The sequence below is a fragment of the Oratosquilla oratoria genome, chromosome 12 (genome assembly GCF_046742065.1).
Source record: "Oratosquilla oratoria isolate Oo_2021 chromosome 12, ASM4674206v1, whole genome shotgun sequence".
Lineage (NCBI taxonomy): Eukaryota > Metazoa > Arthropoda > Malacostraca > Stomatopoda > Squillidae > Oratosquilla > Oratosquilla oratoria.
This window is the reverse complement of record NC_134788.1, coordinates 54,274,051-54,292,696: the sequence shown is the minus strand read 5'-3', so window position 1 is coordinate 54,292,696 and position 18,646 is coordinate 54,274,051. Positions and strand designations below refer to the sequence as shown.

Here is an 18,646-nt window from a genome sequence, read left to right as displayed (position 1 = left end):
CCACTCAGGCGAAACTTGTCATGAATAAAAGTATTTCCCTCAGCCCGTGTTCCCTTTACCTCCTATCCACATTATTCTTATTTCAGAAAAAGCAGAAGGCTTGCAAGATATGCTGAGCGACCTAAACAAGGAAAGTCTCAAAGTAGGTTTAAAATGAATAAGAGTAAAACCAACGTAATGTTCAACACAAAAGTTCAAAGTAAAGAGATTATAATTGATGGTGATCGAGAGTCTTGAAGAAGTTGAGGAGTATAATTATTTAGGGCAAATGGTAAAAGTGACGAAAGATCATGATAATGAAATAAAAAGACGCATTGCAATTGGTTGGAAAATGTTTGGTAAGTATAATAAGATTCTGAGAGGAATCTCTACCTCTATGTTTGAAACGTAAAGTTGATAATCAATGCATTCTACCAGCAATAATCTACGGATGTGAGACTTGGAAACTAACGAAGGCAATGAAAACAAAGCTAAGGACAGCACAGAGGAGAATGGAGGGATGAATGATGGGAATAACACTGAGAGACCGAAAGAGAGCAAGATGGGCGAGAGAGCAGACTAGAGTGAAAGATATTGTGGAGGCAGTAAAAGAAACGAAGTGGAATTGGGCAGATAAGTTAGTGCGAACGATTGCTGAGCGATGGAAGTGTGTTACTGAGTGGACGCCGCGAGATAGAAAGCGTGGAAGGGGGAGACCAGACAAAAGGTGGAGAGACGAGATAGAGAAGTTCGTAGGAGTGATGTGGCAGAGGTTGGCGCAGTCGCGTGAATCATGGAATGCTATGAAGGAGGCCTTTGTTCGGCAGTGGACTCAGAATGGCTGATTTGATTGATTGTTAGGGATGGGTGCTCAGCTAAGACTATCCATGCCCGCACGTGAAACACAGCATGGCTAGCGAACAACAGCCCCTTCGTGATATAACTCAAGATTTCGTTATCTCGTTTCTCGATATAATATCTAGATCTCATAAATCCCATAAATCAATCCTCTAATGCAATCTATGTTTATATCCGAATGCATTCTAAGAACGTCACGGAGGGGTGGAGTTAGTTTACCCATAATGCCTATAGTCAGCGCAAGGAGAATTGGCCGATAAGGCGTGGCTAGGATATTTCCCGGTGTTGCCACATATGGGCATCCATGGCGAGAACGTGCGTGTGGATGCAATGTTTTCTGAATGCAGTGTGAGGGGGGCGGGGCCAGAGATTAGATGTAGTGGCAACGTCGCTCTCGCATGCACATATGCCATATCTACACTTAAAGAAACGAAACCTTTGTATAGAAAACATTGCTTTGATTTTTATCTCAGTGGTGGTGTGTGACAAAAAATTATAATATAATCATATGAGGCAACATTATAAAATTATAAAATAGAATTATATAATAAAATAAAACTATAAAATAATTATATGTGGCACCACAGGGGAACTCCCAGTGGTCCGCCCTAACGGCCAGATGTCAGTGCATAGGGTATAAGTGATCTCGTTTATAGAATTGTCTATAAAATGCAAATAAACGAATATAATATTCAGCCAAAATTTCATTTAGCATACAGTATACTGTGTTATCAGTGGTAAATTTTAATATTGATTTCTTCCAGTTCTTTATCTATATTGTATGAATACACGTAATAACATACGATGTTTAAAAATAGCCTTCATTACATTATCTTTGACAAATCAACACTTCTAAGCATATTATGTATGCTTTATAAAAATTATATTTACACTCCTCATTAAACATTTTTAATCTAGGTGAAATATTAAAAAAAAATGGAGTGTTGCAAATGGCTAATTCATAATTGTTTGTGCAGACAGGTTAATATCCTCTTTGTTTACATTCTTCTTGGCGGGCGATACTTCGTCTTCCTCGGTACGAAAATTTTATTTAAGAAATTCACTGCCTAATCCCTCAATTCACAGTGCACTGATTGTGATATTGTTACGAGTTCTTTATATTCACTCCATAAATCCACTTCCTATTAATTGAATACAAACAAGTGCTTCATAATATGAGCAGTTAAATAGGACTAGAAACAGTGAGATTCCTGTGACATCTGTGAGATCCAGATGTATCATAGAATTTAGAAGGACATTAGTGTTGCAGGCAAACAAGTGTTATTATGAACACTCGGCAATTGTGTACATGTATTTATTGTATGGTAGAAGATATTTTCCTCTTCTGTTCATTACTTGGTGGTATTGCCTGGTTTGATGTTGGTTCCGATTGCATGATTATGATATGATGATGATGATATGGGTATTGCCAATTTCGTAGGCAGAATGCAGTCTTGTCAGAATGCTTATTGACTGTTTACATTATCGCATGATAGGTTTGTAACACGTATAGATACAAAAGCACAAACTATGTAATATGTATTAAAGGATTACAAAGAGAGAGCATGCCAACAGGAGACCTTTTGGTCCATAACTAGGTCGGATAAAAAAAAAATATATATATATGTATATAATAATAAATAGAATAAATGCATAGGTATACTTATAATAAACAAACAGGGAAATAGTAAATTGACAGGTAACCAATAATAGATGAAAATGAAGTGAATATTGAAATAATAAACAGACAAATAATTACAAACAAATAAATTATATAAAATAAATGGCAGTCATTATAGCATCTTGCTTAGGTGTTTATCAGAATGAATCTTAAAGCTTTGAATTGAAATACATTACACTGCCCTAGCAGGAAATTCCATTAATTAACTACACAGTTGGTGAAGTTGTTTCAGTAAAATTATAGTTTCAATCATGGGCGCAATATAGCAATAGAAAATTGATTATTAATTTTGTAAATTATAATGTATGAACGTAATATGCAATTCAGTGAGCAGAAAAAAAAAGGGTGAAAAAACGGATTTCATAAGTAATGAAGTAGTGTCGGACGAATGGTACGCCATGTTTGTTATGATGCCGACGTTGAAGAAATGAAAGGATGATGAATTCGTCTAACCTAACCTAACCTAATCGGTGATTAATAAATCATTACCTGCAAATTAAATGTCATCTGGTTTGTCCTCGTTGTCGTCGTCGTGAGAGACGTTGGCGAGCTTTTCAACCACTCTCTCAGCTTGCGGGGTGTACAAAGTTCTTGCAGCTTGAAGGAATGCATGTATCTCCGCTCCATAGCAGTCCTTCAAGAAAATATACCTAGCGAGGTACTGTCGGAAGTACCGAGGCCATAAATTGACAGACGACAAGATGGCGTCCCGATCCTATGCTACCGACTTCGTTCGTTAGCATATTTGCTTGTAGCAAGGTATTTTTTATTTTCATTTCCGCCCACAAAATTGCATATTATGTTGATACATTTTAATTTACAAAATTAATAATTAATTTTCTATTGTTATATTGCACCCATGGTCGAAACTAAATAAAATCCATTGTTTCCACCCACTTCCAAATTAAATCTGTTTCCTGCCAGTTTGAAAGCATTATTTCTTGTTGGATTCTCATTCAGTGAGAAAATTTGGTCACTTTTGGTGTTCTCAATTCCCTTTAGAATCTGAAAGACCTGTATCAAGTCACCTCCGAGTCTTTTTTTTTTTTTTTTTTTTTTTTAGGAAAAACAGTCATATTTTTAAGTTGATTTTTGTATGATTTATTTTTTATATTTGGAATAAGTTTTGTGGCTCACCGTTGTACTTTTTCCAATCTGTAAATGTCTTTAACCAAATCTCGCGGGCAGCATTAGCTGCCAGACGTACGTCATAATACTCGCATCATAAAAAATAGTCACCGCTTATATCGATCATTCTCTCTTTCACCCGTGAATTTTGATAACCAAAGAAAATGTAATGAAGCCAGTTTAGAGAGTATGTCAGTTACGCAGGGACAACTACAATAAATATAATCAAGACGCCGATATGGCAGCCTCGTATATCCACTTGCTCCCCATGCCGCCTACGTAGGCAGCACCATATGGAAGGGGTTAATGAAATTTGGTGACCACATGGAAACAGCGTATTCCAAATGTGGACTAACTAGTTATTGAGAGAAGGACTTTTGAAGTCAAAAGATTGTGCAGTCAGTCCTTGAATCTTACTTGCTTTCTCAGAGGCTGAAATACATTGCTTAGATAATTTGAGATTTTACTGATAAATACACCGAGATCCTTTTCACTATCCACTTATGGTAGCGAATTTCCAAATAATTTGTAATTGTACTTACTTTTATTTTTACCTTTGCGCATAACCTTACATTTACTTGTGTTAAATTTCATGAGCCACTTTTCAGACCATTGCTGTACTTTATCTAAATCTTCTTGAATATTTAATTGATTTAAGTGATTATTTTCCATTCCATACAATTTTGTATCATCAGCAAATTTGGAGACAATAGCTTTCAGTCCGTGGTCAGTATCATTTATATATACTATGAATAGAAGTGGCCCAATAACGGAACCCTGAGGAACTCTACTCATAATATTTTTCCATCTAGAAGTTTTGCCATTTAAAACAACTCATTGTTTTTTATGATTCAACCAATTTCTAATCTAACTTGATAAGCTATCACTTACTTCGTGTATCTTACTAAGGTTACTATATTATCGGCAAGTTCTTTTTAATGCAAAGTTTGCAGGTGACAGGAGTATTGTACATTATTTGGGATGAATACATCAAATATGTAAAGCAATATATCTCATAAGAGGATTCATTGCCTCAAAAAATTAGTAAGTAATTGACTTTATATCGGAATGTTCCATAAATAGCGTCATTCTCCATAACCCAACCAAAAGATTATCTTGGTGATTTTTGTTGTCTTCTGTGATTTATGAGTAAGATTGCCATGGGCAGAAATCAGTTTTCATGAAGAAATGATTATGATTAATTGTAATTGACTTTTATAACTACTTTTAACTGAATAACCGTAATTCAACAAGCTATTCCCACCAGAGGAGGTAGGGGGGGTGGGCATGAGTCTAACCTAACCTAGGTATAGGTAGGGGTAGATAAGGTTTGGTTGACAATATATATTTTTCTCACTCTTAAGATATATACTATATACCAAGGCTTTTTCCCCCTTACAAGGAAGGCAGCCAAAAAGGAAAAGGCATAAAATCATTCCCACCCATTCCATCCCTGAATACACTCCACACCCCACCACCCTCCCTCTTCTCTTAGCACCTCCTGGATGACTGGTCATCCCTGCACCTTGTCCACTGCCCTGGGTCAGAAGCAGTGTCGCAAGACACAGCACATCCACAGCAAGGCTGCTTCATTAAATTGGTGACCCCCCCTCTCCATCCCCCCATGCATAAAGGAGAAGACGGGGAGAAATCCCTTCGGGCTGTGTCAAGATTTGCTCACACATACTACCTCACCCCCCATTCCCTCGCCCATTCCACCTCATGCATCACAACATCATCCATATACAACCATTCTCCATTCACCCCTGTCTTCTGTCCTCTCCCGTCCTTCCTCAACAGACATTCCCCTCTTCCCCAAAGCCCCCTTCACCCCATCCATCCACCTCATCCTAGGACGTCCCCTCATGTTCACTCCCTCCACATCTGCCTTCCATACCTCTTTTACTAGTCTTTCTTCACTCATTCTTTCCATGTGTCCAAACCATCCTAATATTCTTTCATCAACCCTATCTCCCAGCTCCTTTTCCACCCCTGTTCTCCTCCTCACCTCCTCATTCCTCACTCTATCTAGCCTAGTAACCCCACCATACTTCTCAGACACCTCATCTCAAACTCCTTCTCTCTTCTTCTCTTATGTTCCATGTTTACGCCCCATACAGTGCTGTTGGCACAATCACTCCTTCATACAGTCTCCTCTTAGCATCTATTCCCAAATGTCTATTCCTCATTACACTCTTTAATCCACCAAGGCATTTACTCACTTCTCTCAATCTACATTCTACCTCCACCTTCACTCCACCTTTTCCTGCCACATTTGCACCCAAGTATCTAAAACTATCCACTTCCTCCAGTCACTCTCCCTTAATGCTCACTTCCAGTTTGCTTCCACTTTCACCCCTTGTACATCTCATCACCTTACTTTTACCTACATTTATCTTTAGCTTTCTTCTATCACATACTCTCCCAAACTCTGTCACCAACTTCCTCAATCCCTCCTCCGATCCTGCCACAAGCGCAGTGTCGTTTGCAAACAACAGCTGGCTCACCTCCCACTTTTCTCCATTTTCTTTAACCATCTCCAACCCCTGACCCACTACCCTTGCATTTACCTCTCACACCACCCCATCCATGTATAAGTTGAACAGCCAGGGCGACATAACACATCCTTGACGCAGTCCCACCTTTACATCAAACCACTCACTCTCTCCATTTCCAATCCTGACACAAGCTCTACTACTCTCATAAAAACTCTTGACAGCTCCCAAAAGCTTTCCTCCTATCCCATATATCTGCATAACCTTCCACAGTGCCTTTCTGTCTACCCTATCATAAGCCTTTTCCAGATCCACAAAAGCCCAAAAAACATCCTTCCCCTTTCCTATAGCTTTCTCACATATCTGTCTTACCACAAAGATCTGATCCACACAACCACTACCTGTCCTAAAACCACACTGTTCCTCACCAATTACTCCTTCTGTTCCTCTCCTAATCCTCTCAATCAAGATCCTCCCATAAGCCTTCCCAACTACACTTAACAAGCTAATCCCTCTGAAACTACTACATTCACACTTGTCCCCTTTTCCCTTGTAAAGAGGAACTATACAGGCGCTCCTCCAGTCCTCCGGCACTCTACCCTCTCTCCAGCAAACATTAAATAACCTCACCAACCAGTCCACCATCACTGTACCTCCCTTTTTCAGACATTCTGCATGGCATCCATCCAGACCAGGTGCCTTACCTGCTTTCATCATCTTAACAACTACCTTCACGTCATCCTTCCTTATTTCTCCTCCATTTTCCTCACTCATCACTCTCATTTTCTTCGCATTTCCCACTGCAGCTATCTTTCCTTCCCTATCCTCCTTCACATTTAGCAACTCCCTAAAATACTCTGCCCATCTTCCCCATACTGCCTTCTCTTCCATTATCATCTCTCCATCTGCACCTTTTACCTTTTCTTCTCTACTTGATTCGTCTCCTCTTCCTCTCTTAATTTCTTTCCAAAACATCTATTTATTACTTTAAAATTTTCTGCTCTCCTCTTTGCAACCTTTACCTTTTGCTTTACTTCTCTTCTTTTCTTTGTACCTCTCATATGACTCCCTCATCCTATTTTGTAACCAATCTGTGAAAGCTCGCTTCTTCTCTTCTACAACCTTCTTTGTTTCCTCATCCCACCATTCACTACCCTTTCTTCTATTTCCCCCTGTCCTTCTTGTTCCACACACCATCCTTGCACACTTTATGACTCCCTCCTTGAACCATCCCCATTCCTCCTCCACACCCAGCTCTACTCTATCCTTTACTCCCTCCCACTCCTCCTTCAGCTTCTTTCCGTACTCCTCCTTTTCCTTTTCATTCAAAGAGTTCACTCTAAGAACCTCCCTACCTTTTGTCCCTTTCCTCTTTCTCTATCTATCCTCCACTCAACTTACCTTCCACCAAAAAAATGATCTGATATTCCCCCACCCTCTCCCCTTAGCACATGTACATCCTTAACTCTTCCTATCATAATCCTATTTACCACTACATAATCCATTAGCGCTCTATCTACCACCCTTCCCTCCACCACCCTCTCCCATGTGTACTTATGCTTGACTTTCTTCCGAAACACTGTATTTGCTATCATCAACTCTCTAGACACATTTCCACCATCAACTCTCCACTACGATTCTTTCCTGGAACTCCACACTTCCCAACCACTCCATCGATTTTACCATTTCCTACCCTAGCATTAAGGTCTCCCAGTACTATTACATTGACATTTCTTCGTAAACCCTCTATGCACTCATTTAAATCTATCCAAAAGGCCTCCCTTTCTTCTACACTCTTCTCACTGCCAGGCCCATATGCACTTACAAAGACCCACATCTCCTTTCCCAGTTTCACCTTCATCCACATTATCCTTGAGGAAACCTCCTTCCACTCCACTACCCATTTACCTATCTCTTCACTTACTAGAATAGCCACCCCTTCCCTCCCTCGCCCTCTCTTCACTCCTGATAACCTCCCACTTGCACTCCCAAACTTACACTCACCCTCCCCTTTCAACTTAGTTTCACTCAAAGCCAACACAATCATCTTTCTTCTCACAAACATACTACCTATCTCTTCCCTTTTACTCTCATCTGTACCACATCCACGCACATTAAAAGACCCAAACCTTAGGGTACTGGTCCGAGAACTTCCAGACCCTCTTATGTCTTCTCTCTTTTTTTTTTTTTTTTTTTTTTATAGGAAATTCCCCTCTGGGGCTACAAGGAGAAGGATGCCGAGTCCCAATCCCCGTCCCTTTCTTCTCACCTCTTACGATCCAAGTGGGAATACTTGGTGGCAGTATTCTTTTCCCCCACCACAGAAAATGAATACTCAGAGAAATGGTACAGGACAGCAACAAGGGGTTGGGAGACAGCATAACGGAGGGACAGTCATAGTATAAAAAGTGTCATCATTTCTCTATGAAGAGAGTTTTCCTCTATCATAGACAAAATGTGTGGCTCTGGTCCGTAGGGGCGCCCCATATAGACCCTAAAGTATCAACTGCATGCTACTTTGCATGCAGTTCAAAACAAAATCATACAGATTCATTCTAATACCTTCGTCGGGAGATTTTTGTGTGATAGCTTTACATTTGGCTTGCTTCGATGTAGGAATTTTAGGTATTATGGATAATTATAAAAATTTATTATGGATAACATAATTATATTATGGTATTATGGAAAACATAATTATAAAAATGATAACTTTAACAAAATCAAAGGCAATTATCTAATGTTCTTTACTAATTTACTGTTTATTTTATTAAAAATATTGTTACATTAAATTAACTTGTTTATAACTTTCCTAACTAGTGACTTGGTCTTGGTATTTTTGTTCTGTGGTTGTGATAATTTCGATCTGTTTATATACAATATCAAATACCACTGCAAGTAGTCACTAGCACAAACACAGTTAAATCAACGCAGTCAGATGGGCACTATGGCTCCGGCTGACACCAACCCCATTCTGCCTTATCTACCCCAGTTTTATCCCAGATTTGAATACTACACTTGTTCAAACATTCGCTGTTTTACTACTGATTAGGAATGACGCACATGTAACATCATTTTTCTGGAAGATATGAGATAGTGACAGTTAACCCATTCAACTCCGATGACAAGATGTCTTGTCATTTGGTCAAATAAAACAAAAAATCATAAAACACCAAAATGTTTGATCAAACACCAGAAAAATATGACGTCAATCCTCGCTTCGCTGCGAGCGAAGCGAGGATTGACGTCATATATTTCTGGTGTTTGATCAAACATTTTGGTTTTTTATGATTTTTTGTTTTATTTGACCAAATGACAAGACATCTTGTCATCGGAGTTGAATGGGTTAAATAGCGATGCCAAATGAACACATTCAAATAATAAACTGAAAAATAGAAGTAAAAGGTCACCCTAGTGATTACTTGCATTATATTAAATTGCAGTGAAGGCAATGGTGCGCATATGTTGATGTTTTGAGATATTTATGCCCCTAACGAGTGTCATGCTCCTATTTCAGATGACAACATCGGGTGACAACCCACCAGCAGCAGCCAGCAAGCGGTAAGCGCCTCTCGGCTTGGTGGTACTGACAGGACCAGTGTCCCGCTAATTTACTGGTAAACTTTTACTGTTAAGCGAGTATGTACCGCTAAGGTCTCGGTAAATTTTTACCATTAACCATTGCTGGTAAATTATTAACTGTTTAGACTGTCCCACTAACACCTTTACCATTAACTGGCAAAATGCTTCTTTTACCATTAACTGGCAAATGCTTCACCACTCTCGCTGTCCTGACACTGACAGTCACATATACGTACAACTCTGAGCTTACACTTGGAACTTTTTTTTTTTTTTTTTTCCTATGGCGCCAGGAGACACTTGAGATTGTAATAGTGGATCTCTTGCCTGTTGGTGGCGCATGTAGGATTTTATATATAGTTAGACACAAGTTGTCATCCTGCCTCCCCATCCGATGCATTGTCGAGGGTGAAGATTATTTTATTTACTTCTCTTGCCTATAGCACTGGTATGCATGCAAGGGTATATATGTTGGTGAACCCATTTCCCATTTGTGGTGCAGGCAATGTTTTATATCGAGACTCGAGAGAGTTTAAATGTGAGGCTCATGTCATTGTTGCAATGTCTGTCTGAATGATACGCCATCAATGGCAGACTTGAATGAAGATATGTGGGTGTATATTTTTCTGCCATTCAGTGATGAAGATAGGAGTTTGAACCTGTTACTGCAAACCTTAAGTTGCGACTTCACACCATTGTAGGATGGTGTTATATATACTATTAGTTATGTATATACAGTATATATGTATATATATATATATATATATATATATATATACACATATATATATGTATATATGTGTGTGTGTGTATATATATATATATATATATATATATATACAGTATAAATATATATGTGTGTGTGTGTGTGTGTGTATGTATTTATATATATATACATGGATGGGGGTGGTGCGAGGGGTAAATGCAAGGGTAGTGGGCAAGGGATTGGAGATGGTTAAAGAAAATGGAGAAAAGTGGGAGGTGAGCTAGTTGTTGTTTGCGGACGACACTGCGCTTGTGGCAGGATCGGAGGAGGGATTGAGGAAGTTGGTGGCAGAGTTTGGGAGAGTATGTGATAGAAGAAAGCTAAAGATAAATGTGGGTAAAAGTAAGGTGATGAGATGTACAAGGGGTGAAACTGGTAGTAGACTGGAAGTAAGCATTATGGGAGAGCGACTGGAGGAAGTGGATAGTTTTAGATACTTGAGTACAGATGTGGCAGGGAAAGGTGGAGTGAAAGTGGAGGTAGAATGTAGATTGAGAGAAGCGAGTAAATGCCTTGGTGGATTAAAGAGTGTAATGAGGAATGGATGCTAAGAGGAGACTGTATGAAGGAGTGATTGTGCCAACAGCACTGTATGGGGCAGAAACATGGAACATAAGAGAAGAAGAGAGGAGTTTGAATGTGTTTGAGATGAGGTGTCTGAGAAGTATGATGGGGGTTACTAGGCTAGATAGAGTGAGGAATGAGGAGGTGAGGAGGAGAACTGGGATGGAAAGGGAGCTGGGAGATAGGGTTGATGAAAGAATATTAGGATGGTTTGGACACATGGAAAGAATGAGTGAAGAAAGACTAGTAAAAGAGGTGTGGAAGGCAGATGTGGAGGGAGTGAATATGAGGGGACGTCCTAGGATGAGGTGGATGGATGGGGTGAAGGGGGCTTTGGGGAAGAGGGGAATGTCTGTTGAAGAAGGACGGGAGAGGACAGAAGACAGGGGTGAATGGAGAATGGTTGTATATGGATGATGTTGGGATAGCATGAGGTGGAATGGGCGGGTGGATGGGGGGGTGAGGTAGTGTGTGTGAGCAAAATTTAACGCAGCCCGAAGGGATTTCTCCCCGTCCTCTCATTTTATGCAATGGGGAGACGGAGAGGGGGGGTCGCCGATTTAATGAAGCGGCCTTGCTGTGGATGTGCTGTGTCTTGCGACACTGCTTCTGACCCAGGGCAGTGGACAAGGTGCAGGGATGACCCATCATTCAGGTGGTGCTAAGATGGGAGGGAGGGTGGAGGGGTGTGGAGTGTATTCAGGGATGGAATGGGTGGGAATGATTTTATGCCTTTTTCTTTTTGGCTACCTCCCTTGTAAGGGGGAAAAAGCCTTGGTATATTTTTCCGCATATATATATATATATATGTATATATATATATATTTTGATTAAAATCAATTGCACTAATAGCTTTGGCTATCTTGAGGTTCAAATTCTTCAGTTTGAAGAATAATCTTTTGTCTTCACAGTTCAAAGTATGAACATAATCATTCATGATTTCAAAATCATGGAGAAGAGGGTGCAGTAAAAGGCGCTGCTGAATGCCAATGGTTATAATAACACAAGGTAACAGTACAAAAGCTGTTGACACAATCACCGAAAACTTAAGTCTTTTCGCCTCTCATGGAGGCTTCTTCTCCATGATTTTGAAATCATGAATGATTATGTTCATACTTTGAACTGTGAAGACAAAAGATTATTCTTCAAACTGAAGAATTTGAACCTCAAGATAGCCAAAGCTATTAGCGCAGTTGATTTTAATCAAAATTGTCTACGTGAAAACCTGCCCATTCCACCTCATGCATCACAATATCATCCATATACAACCATTCTCCATTCACCCCTGTCTTTTGTTCTCTCCCATCCTTCCTCAACAGACATTCCCCTCTTCCCCAAAGCCCCCTTCACCCCATCCATCCACCTCATCCTAGGATGTCCCCTCATGTTCACTCCCTCCACATCTGCCTTCCATACCTCTTTTACTAGTCTTTCTTTACTCCTTTCCATGTGTCCAAACCATCCTAATACTCTTTCATCAACCCTATCTCCCAACTCCCTTTCCACCTCTGTTCTCCTCCTCACCTCCTCATTTCTCACTCTATCTAGCCTAGTAACCCCCATCATACTTCTCAGACACCTCATCTCAAACACATTCAAACTCCTCTCTTCCTCTCTTATGTTCCATGTTACTGCCCCGTTGTGCTGTTGGCACAATCACTCCTTCATACAGTCTCCTCTTAGCATCCAATCCCAAATGTCTTTTCCTCATTACACTCTTGAATCCACCAAGGCATTTACTCGCTTCTCTCAATCTACATTCTACCTCCACCTTCACTCCACCTTTTCCTGCCACATTTGCACCCAAGTATCTAAAACTATCCACCTCCTCCAGTCACTGTCCCATAATGCTCACTTCCAGTCTACTGCCACTTTCACCCCTTGTACATCTCATCACCTTACTTTTACCCACATTTATCTTTAGCTTTCATCTATCACATACTCTCCCAAACTCTGTCACCAACTTCCTCAATCCCTCCTCCGATCCTGCCACAAGCACAGTGTAGTTCGCAAACAACAGCTGGCTCATCTCCCACTTTTCTCCATTTTCTTTAACCATCTCCAAACCCTGACCCACCACCCTTGCATTTACCTCTCGCACTACCCCATCCATGTATAAGTTGAACAGCCAGGGCGACTTAACGCATCCTTGACGAAGTCCCACCTTTACCTCAAACCACTCACTCTCTCCATTTCCAATCCTGACACAAGCTCTACTACTCTCATAAAAACTCTTGACAGCTCCTAGAAGCTTTCCTCCTATCCCGTAAATCTGCATAACCTCCCACAGTGCCTTTCTATCTACCCTATCATAAGCTTTTTCCAGATCCATAAAAGCCCCAGAAAATCCTTCCCCTTTCCTATAGCTTTCTCACATATTTGTCTTACCACAAAGATCTGATCTACACAACCTCTACCCGTCCTAAATCCACTGTTCCTCACCAATTACTCCCTCTCTTTCTCTCCTAATCCTCTTAATCAAGATCCTCCCATAAGCCTTCCCAACTACACTTAACAAGCTAATCCCTCTGAAACTGCTACATTCCCACTTGTCCTCTTTTCCTTTATAAAGTGGAACTATACAGGCATTCCTCTAGTCCTCTGGCACACTACCCTCTCTCCAGCAAACATTAAATAACCTCACCAGCCAGTCCACCATCACTGTACCTCCTTTTTTTAGACATTCTGCATGGCATCCATCCAGACCAGGTGCCTTACCTGCTTTCATCATCTTAACAACTGCCTTCACTTCATCCTTCCTTATTTCTCCTCCATTTTCCTCACTCATCATGGTCATTTTCTTAGCGTTTCCCACTGCAACTATCTTTCCCTATTCTCCTTCACATTTAGCAACTCCCTAAAATATTCTGCCCATCTTCCCCTTACTGTAGCCTTCTCTTCCATTATCATCTCTCCATTTGCACCTTTTACCTGTTCTTCTCTACTTGATTCGCCTCCTCTTCCTCTCTTAATTTCTTTCCAAATCATCTTTTTATTACTTTCAAAATTTTCTGTCATAATCTTACCCCATTTCACATCAGCTCTCCTCTTTGCCTCCTTTACCTTTTGCTTTCGCTTTTCTTTGTACCTCTCATATGACTCCCTCATCCTATTTTGTAACTAATCTGTGAAGGCTCGCTTCTTCTCTTCTACAACCTTCTTTGTTTCCTCATCCCACCATTCACTACCCTTCCTTCTATTTCCTCCTGTCCTTCTTGTTCCACACACCATCCTTGCACACTTTGTGACTATCTCCTTGAACCATCCCCATTCCTCCTCCACACCTACCTACTCTATCCTTCACTCCCTCCCACTCCTCCTTCAGCTTCTTATACTCCTTCTCCTTTTCCTTTTCATTTAAAGAGTTCACTCTAAGCACCTCCCTACCTTTTGCCCCTTTCCTCTTTCTCCATCTATCCTCCACTCTCAACTTACCTTCCACCATAAAATTATCTGATATTCCCCCACCCTCTCCCCTTAGCACATGTACATCCTTAACTCTTCCTATCATAATCCTATTTACCACTACATAATCCATTAACACTCTATCTACCACCCTCTCCCATGTGTACTTATGCTTGACTTTCTTCTGAAACACTGTATTTGCTATCATCAACTCTCTAGACACATTTCCACCATCAACTCTCCACTACGATTTTTTCCTGGAACTCCACATTTCCCAACCACTCCATCAATTGGACCATTTCCTACCCTAGCATTAAGGTCTCCCAGTACTATTACATTGACATTTCTCCCTAAATCCTCTATGCACTCATTTAAATCTATCCAAAATGCCTCCCTTTCTTCTACACTCTTCTCACTGCCAGGCCCATATGCACTTACAAAGACCCACATCTCCTTCCCAGTTTCACCTTCAACCACATTATCCTTGAGGAAACCTCCTTCCACTCCACTACACATTTACCTATCTCTTCACTTACTAGAATAGCCACCCGTTCCCTCGCCCTCTCTTCACTTCTGATAACCTCCCACTTGCACTCCCAAACTTACACTCACCCTCCCCTTTCAACTTAAGTTTCACTCAAAGCCAACACAATCATCTTTCTTCTCACAAACATACTACCTATCTCTTCCATTTTACTCTCATCTGTACCATATCCACACACATTAAAAGACCCAAACCTTAGGGTGCTGGTCGGAAAACTCCCAGACCCTCTTATGCCTTTACTTTTTCTTTTAGGAATGTCCCCTGTGGGGCTACAAGGAGAAGGATGCCTAGTCCCAATCCCCGTCCCTTCTTGCCTCTTACGATCCAAGTGGAAATACTTGGTGGCAGTATTCTTTTCCCCCACCACAGAAAATGAATACTCAGAGAATTGGTACAGGACAGCAACAAGGGGTTGGGGGACAGCATAACGGAGAGACAGCCGTAGTATAAAATGTCATCATTTCTCTATGAACAGAGTTTTCCTTTATCATAGACAAAATTATGTGTGGCTCTGGTCCGTAGGGGCGCCCCATATAGACCCTAAAGTATCAACTGCATGCTACTTTGCCACAATAACATGCAGCCAATACCCCCAGACGGGGTATAACATATATAATATATATACACACATACATATACCAAAGGATTTCCCCCCCTTCCCCAGGGGGGGGTAGCCAAAAAGAAAAAGGCATAGAAACCGCTCCCACCCATTCCATTTCCTATACATTCCTCTCCTCTCCACCCTCCTCCCTTCCTCTTATCTTGGCACCTCCTGGATGACGGGTCATCCCTGCATCCTGTCCACTGCCCTGGGTCAGAAGCAGTGTCGCAAGACACAGCACATCCACAGCAAGGTCACTTCATAAATCTCTGTCCCCTCATGCAGAAAAGGAGAAAGACAGGGAGATATCCCTTCGGGCTGCGTCAATTTTTTTTCTCACACATACTTCCTCACTCCCTGTCCCCCACCCACTCCCTACCATGCATCACAGCATCATCCATACACAACCCTTCTCCATTCACCCCTATCTTCTGTCCTCTCCCATCCCTTCTCCACAGACATTCCTCTCTTTTGTAATGCCCCTTTCACCCCATCCATCCATCTCATCCAAGGATGCCCCCTCATATTTACTCCTTCCACCTCTGCCTTCTACATTTCTTTTACTAATCTTTCTTCACTCATTCTTTCCATGTGTCCAAACCATCCTAATATCTTTTCATCAACCCTATCTCCCAGCTCCCTTTCCACCCCTGTTCTCCTCTTCACCTCCTCATTTCTCTCTGTCAAGCCTAGTTACCCCTATCATACTTCTCAGACATTTCATCTCAAACACATTCAAACTCCTCTCTTCCTCTCTTATGTTCTATGTTTCTGCCCCGTACAGTGCTGTTGGCACAATCACTCCTTCATATAACCTCCTCATAGCATCCATTCCCAGATGTCTATTTCTCATTACACTTTTTAATCCACCAAAGCATTTACTCGCTTCTCTCAATTTACATTCTACTTCCACCCCCACTCCTCCCTTTCCTGCCACATTCGCACTCAAGTATCTAAAACTATCCACTTCCTTCAGTCTTTCACCCTTAACCACTTCCTTCGTCTTGATTATATTTATTGTAGTCGTACCTACGTAATTTCCATTCTCTCTAAACTGGCTTCATAAATTTTCTATGGTTATCAAAATACATGAGTGAAAGAGAATGAACGATTGAGCACTGACTTTATTTTTTATAATGTGATTATTGTGATGCAACACCGCACATCAGGCAGCTAATGCTGCCAGACGTGTGATGTGCCCCGGAGTGAAGAGGTTAATGCTCACTTCCAGCCTACTGTCACTCTCTCCCCTTGTACATCTCATTACCTTACTTTTGCCCACATTTATCTTCAGCTTCCTTCTTTCACACACCTTCTCAAACTCTGTTACTAACTTCCTCAATCCCTCCTCTGATCCTGCTACAAGCGGAGTGTCTTCAGCAAACAACAACTGGTTCACCTCCCACTTTCTCCATTTTCTTTAACCATCTCCAACCCCTGACCCACTACCCATGCATTCACCTCTTGCACCACCCCATCCATGTAAAGATTGAACAGCCAGGGTGACATAATGCATCCCTGATGAAGTCCCACCTTTACCTCAAACCATTCACTCTCTCCATTTCTAATCCTAACACAAGCTCTACTACTATCATAAAAACTCTTGACTGCTCTTAACAGCTTTCCTCCTATCTCATATATCTGCAGTACCTCCCACAGTGCCTTCCTGTCTTCCCTGTCATAAGCCTTTTCCAGATCCATAAAAGCCCAAAAACCATCCTTACCATTTCCTATAGCTTTCTCACATATCCGTCTTACCACAAAAATCTGATCTACACAACCCCTACCTGTCCTAAAACCACACTATTCCTCACCAATTACTCCCTCTGTTCCTCTCCTAATCCTTTCAATCAAGACCCTCCCATAAGCCTTTCCAACTACACTCATCAAGCTGATCCCTCTGAAACTACTACACTCACACTTGTTCCCCCTTCCCTTGTAAAGCGGAATTATACAGGCACTCCTCCAGTCCTCTGGCACTCTACCATCTCTTAAACAATAATTAAATAACCTCACCAACCAGTCCACCATAACTGTACCTCCTTTCTTCAGACATTCTTCATGGCATCCATCCAACCCAGGTGCCTTACCTGCTCTCATCATCTTAACAACTGCCTTCACTTCATCCTTCCTTATTTCTCCTCCATTTTCCTCACTCATCATGGTCATTTTCTTAGCATTTCCCACTGCAACTACCTTTCCCTACCTTCCTTCACATTTAGCAACTCCCTAAAATACTCTGCCCACCTTCCTCTCACTGCCTTCTCCATTATCATCTCTCCATCTGTACCTTTTACCTTTTCTTCATTACTTGATTCACCTCCTCTTCCTCTTTTCATTTCCCTCCAAAACATCTGTTTATTACTTTCAAAATTTTCTGTCATACTCTTACCCCATTTCACATCTGCTCTCCTCTTTGCTTCCTTTATCTTATGCTTATCTTCCTTTCTCTTTACTTTGTACCTCTCATACGATTCCCTCATCCTAATTTGTAGCCAATCTATAAATGCCTGTTTCTTCTCATCTACACTCTTCTTTGCTTCCTCATTCCACCACTCACTACCCTTCCTTCTATTTCCTCCTGCCCTCCTTGTTCCACAATCTTTGCACACCTTATGACTCCCTCCTTGAACCATCTCCATTCCTCCTCCACTCCTAGTTCTACTCTATCCATTACTCCCTCCCACTCCTCTCTCAGCTTCTTATACTCATTCTCTCTTTTTTTTTTTTTTTCCCTTCATTTAAGCAGTTCACCTCTAAGTAGCTCCCTACCTTCTGCCCTTTTCCTCTTTCTCCACCTATTCTCCACTCTCAATTTACCTACCAGAAAATGATCTGAAATTCCTCCACTCTCTCCCCTTAGAACATGTACATCCTTAACTCTTCCTACCATACTCCTGGTCACCACAATATAGTCCATTAATTCTCTATCTGCCACCCTTCCATCCACCACCCTCTTCCATGTGTACTTATGGTTGACTTTCTTCTTAAACACTGTATTTGATATCATCAACTCTCTTTCAAGACACTATCTCCACCATCAATTCTT

The 18,646-nt window shown here is 41.1% G+C and overlaps 1 protein-coding gene across 4 annotated transcripts in view; it reads left to right on the top strand.

Moving 5' to 3' along the window:
• Positions 1–1,780: 1,780 nt before the first annotated feature.
• LOC143031791 (E3 SUMO-protein ligase ZBED1-like) overlaps positions 1,781–18,646 on the top strand; it is a 28,323-nt gene continuing 11,457 nt past the window's right edge. The window contains exons 1-2 of one of the 4 annotated variants that reach the window (XM_076196065.1): positions 1,781–1,873; positions 9,656–9,699. The gene's annotated coding sequence lies outside the window, so the exon portion shown is untranslated. Of the gene's footprint in view, positions 1,874–1,906; positions 2,108–9,655; positions 9,756–18,646 lie in introns of those variants that run through there. The other 3 variants (XM_076196066.1, XM_076196068.1, XM_076196067.1) reach the window with 3 other exon arrangements.